This window comes from Podarcis muralis, chromosome 3 (assembly GCF_964188315.1).
Source record: "Podarcis muralis chromosome 3, rPodMur119.hap1.1, whole genome shotgun sequence".
Classification (NCBI taxonomy): Eukaryota; Metazoa; Chordata; class Lepidosauria; order Squamata; family Lacertidae; genus Podarcis; species Podarcis muralis.
This window is the reverse complement of record NC_135657.1, coordinates 18,278,507-18,283,355: the sequence shown is the minus strand read 5'-3', so window position 1 is coordinate 18,283,355 and position 4,849 is coordinate 18,278,507.

Here is a 4,849-nt window from a genome sequence, read left to right as displayed (position 1 = left end):
CGGTGGGGCGCTTACCTCCGTGTAAACGTGGAGAGAGGGTCGGGGCTGAGCCCTGTATAGGCTCTGGGGGTTAACCCACCCACCCCAAAAAGAGAGGCTGTAGTTTGTCAAGCCACAGGGATCTGATGGGAGCTGCTCTTTCTAAATAAAGAGATTTAGCAGGACTCGGGAAAGGGTTCATTTCCTCACCCAAATTTCACTACAGTATACCGCTGTGTAATTTATTAAATTTGTATCCCGTCCTCCACCCGAAGATCACGGGGCATTGGCCACAACATAAAAGCACAATGCGCGTTTAGTTTATTCCCCCCAGATCCTCATGCCCAACTGTTTGATACCCGAGGTTTGAAGTACGTGTAACTACTCCCACTTGCCCACGCCCTTTTTTTGCCCACTCCCACTTTTTCCTGCCCTTGTTCGGTCTCCGATTGTAAGCCCCCTTCCAGGTTTTCTGCAGCTGAGGGGAACAGAGGGGTTGAAAAGCCCTTTTTGGCTTTCGAGCCGTCTACTGAAATGCATGAAAAAGGGGAATGCCACCCAGACTGGGGGCTGTGGCTAGAGACAGCTTGGAGGGTACAGGAAACCAGGTGCCTGTTCCTGGCAAAAACATAGAAAGAGCAATTAAAAACCAATGAAGCATAAATAGAATTCAAACTATATGTTTGTGTGTGTGTGTTTACATGTGTGCATTTATAATATCATATCATATCAGCACAGCACAGCACAGCACAGCACACCATACCACCAGTACTTTAATTAAAAGCAGTCAGTTCCACCTGTAGGTGGAAGGACAACAAGGAAGGAGCCAGTCTAGCTTCTCTAGGGAGGGATTTCCAAAGACTCAGAGCAGCTACCAAGGCCCCTATTTATTTAAATAAGCAGATAAGAGTTTCCTTATTTATTTATAAAAGAAAATTCATATTTCATTTATAAAGGAAAATATAAATAAAATATTTCACACTTTTAACATCTATTTATGCACCACAGGCAGCTAACGAAGTGGTAGCAAGCAAACAAAAACGATGTTAATATTTTAGAATAAAATAAAGATTATGAATTGAGACAAGGTCCAGATGTTGTGGTCCAGACATTGTGGACCACAGCTACTCACGGGGAAGCCTAATTTAGTCGCTTATAAGAATTGGAAAGGAACCTGACCTGGAGCTTGAATTGCCCTCTCTTTAATTTGGAAAATGTCTCTTTTCAGGTGTGCTCCTGAGGTGTGCTTCCTTTTCTCTGATGCCAAAGTGAACATTGAACATTAGACAGCTGGTTCTTGCAGCTGGACATCAGGTATCCATCCACCAAACCATGGAATCCACAGCAGCAGGGACAGCAAGCTCACTTCCCAGTACTGTGGAGGATAGGAAGGAAGAACTTCAAGAGCGCCCAGCTGACCAGCCTCAGAGTCCAGATACTTCTGTGTCTTTCTCTGAGATCTTCCGCCTGGTCCAGGCTGGGCAAGACATTCCCGGGCTGCAGAAGCTAAATATTACCCCAACAAATGGGAGTCCTACACCATCTCAAATGGCCCGAAGACCCAAACCTTGGGAGAACAACCCATTGTGACTAGAAAGACCTATTGTCTTACTTCCACACCAGAAAGAAGCAATACTTACCAAGTCTGATGGATTTGCGAACTTAAAAGAGCTGTGTGTGTACACATTTTTGGGGTTTTAAACCCTGCTGGTTTGCATGGTCATAGATCTTGAGGACAAGAGGCTATTGCATTGAATTAGTTCTGCAACTTATAATTAAATGTGTCCTTTACCAAAGTGTGCTTTGAAGGCTGCTAGTCCTTTATTTAAAATCACAATAATGTGAAAGAACTCAAAAAAATGCTTCTGCAAGCAAGCAATCCAAAGATTGCACCCAGAAATGTGGAATTCTGCAGTTTGCATAATTATGAAAACAAAGTAAATTTGTATATTATTTCATATAATGCATTGTCCTTTTGCTAGTCTGGGAAGAGGCAAGGACACTGAAATACCCACCCCGCCTTTTTTATTTTTGAAGCTTCACCAATCACCCATGCGTTTTCAAGAATACAATTGCAGTTGTGCAGTTGTTATTATTTTAAATGAAAACATTTTCCTGTAGCCAGAAAAAGGAGAATCCAATTAATGATACCTACTTTGGGTCTCACTTGTTGGCACGCGCTATATAGCAAGGGCCTGTTTTTCAGAGAGGTCAGAAGCAGCTTAAACCCCAAATGGAAAGGGAGTGCAGAAAGATAAGAGCCCCTCAGCTTTCTGCTCCAGGCAAGCGCTGGCTGACATCTCTAAGCCACAAAGCTGGCCTCCAGCTGGTAGTGAGCTGAGCAAAGGATGCACCTGAGTAACGGACGCGCTGCAGTTTAACCAAGAGCACAAAAGGCAATTCATGGAAGTGCACCTGCGGCTGAGGCTGCGTTAGGAAATAGCTACTTGTAAAATTCCCACCATTAGGATGGGTGCAAAGAGGCAGCAGTTTTGGGGTGTATACGAGACTCAGGCATGGGCATGCAAGCAGAGCTGTGCATCTCTTTTGCAGGATCCTTGCCAGTATGGCTCCAGCCACCCAGTGTCATGGTTAGAGGGCAAATTTTGTCCTTGCTCTTAAAACACGTGTTTCCCCAAGTGTGGGACTTGTCTTTATGGGAAAAGTAACTCCATGTGGAGGGACGCGGGTGGCGCTGTGGGTTAAACCACAGAGCCTAGGACTTGCCGATCAGAAAGTCGGCGGTTCGAATCCCCGCGACGGGATGAGCTCCCATTGCTCTGTCCCAGCTCCTGCCAACCTAGCAGTTTGAAAGCACCTCAAAGTGCAAGTAGATAAATAGGTACCACCGCGGCGGGAAGGTAAACGGCGTTTCTGTGCGCTGCTCTGGTTCGCCAGAAGCGGCTTAGCCATGCTGGCCACATGACCCGGAAGCTGTACGCCGGCTCCCTCGGCCAATAAAGCGAGACAAGCGCCGCAACCCCAGAGTTGGTCACGACTGGACCTAATGGTCAGGGGTCCCTTTACCATTACCTCCGTGTGGGGGGAAGGCATGCACTCGGGACACCGCTGTGATATTTAGCTGAGATTCCTGCATTGCAGAAGGTTGGACTGAATGATTTAGGGGGGGTACCTTAAAATCCTATCGTTGTATTCCATCAATTTGTATGCCCTTTTAACACCATCGTCTCCAAGTGGTGTGCAGTAGAGTTTAAAAGTTGCAATAAAATCAGTTAAAACTACTGTAATAAGAAACTAAACCATAAAACTTACAATGCTTGCTGCAATGAAAAAGGTTTTCACTGGATGCTGGAAATTCAATACAGTAGAATATCACCTGAAAGAGAGTACCAGAGGAATGGGCCCACAATGCTGAGCGTACAGCAGCTGGTGGATTTGAGCAATGAGAGACAACTAATAGTGAGTCTGCTGAAGACCTCGGTGATAGAGGTTGCGCCAAGATTCCTGTCTGTTCCTAGCTGCAAAGCACCATCCTGAGTTGTTTGTCTTGGCCATAATTGTGAAAGAATGCTGGGAAACTTTATTTTTTTAAAGTGCAGTTGAAACAATGAAGTTGTCAGTTCTTGCTGATCCATTCCTTAAGAGAAAGCTTGAAAGATGTACCCGTATCAACATATTGAAGACATTAATGGCTGCATAGCTGGGTGTTCCTACTGATAGAATATTAGCAATTTAGAAGAAGGAAGCATGTATCTAGGGACAATATGCAAAGGTTCAGGAACAGGAAGGAAAGAAAAAAACCCAGTGTGAGTGAGTCTTGATTGTGCTTATCCAGTCTACAAGACAAGCAACAACTCCCCACCCTGGTTTCCTATTAGGAAGAGAGCTGCATCCATTTCAGTATTTTCCCAGGCAGAGATGTAGGTGGCGCTGTGGGTTAAACCAAAGAGCCTAGGACTTGCCGATCAGGTCAGTGGTTTGAATCCCTACAACGGGGTGAGCTCCCATTGCTCGGTCCCTGCTCCTGCCAACCTAGCAGTTCCAAAGCACGTCAAAGTGCAAGTAGATAAATGGGTACCACTCCAGTGGGAAGGTAAATGGCATTTCCGTGCGCTGCTCTGGTTCACCAGAAGCGGCTTAGCCGTGCTGGCCACATGACCGGAAAAACTGTCTGCGAACAAATGTTGGCTCACTTGGCCAATAAAGCGAGATGAGCGCCGCAACCCCAGAGTCATCTGCGACTGGACCTAATGGTCAGGGGTCCCTTACCTTTACCTATGGCTTGGTCTTCAGAGGTGAAAGGAAACTTGCGGCTCTCCTCTGTCGTTTGATGAGGAGTTAAGGGACCATGCTGCATGGATGGTGTCTGGCAGAAGAGGCATTTGCTTCTTCCTAGGTGCAGAATAGTGTCTCTGCTTTATTTCAGAAATGAAAGTGAGATACACAGGGAGTAAAAGTTTTGAAGCCCTGGATTTGCAAGCTCTCATTTCAACCCAGGAACTTAGCCCCCGCCCCCAAATCTGCTTGCAAGGCTACCCCAATTTTAATTCTTCTCCAAATGCCCAAAGCAGATAGATTGCTTCAGTAATAGAACATTCTACTTTGGCCAAATTTTGGAGCGTATCAAAAATTCAGATTGTTAAGGATCCTTCCATGTTTTGATCCCAGCCCCTGTGAACTGTCATATGTAATATGAATTGGACAATTAGCCTGCCAACAGAACATTTAAAAACCATCAATGGATTTCTGCTTTTTGCATCTAAATACAGTGTTTCTGAGCACTGTACTATGTGTGTGAAATATAATGAATATCAATAAGGACTATCAATAGTTTAGGTTCAAGATCAGGTTTACTTTCCTATGAATCATAACAAAACTAAAATATCAACAGAGGGGAAAACTCAGGAGC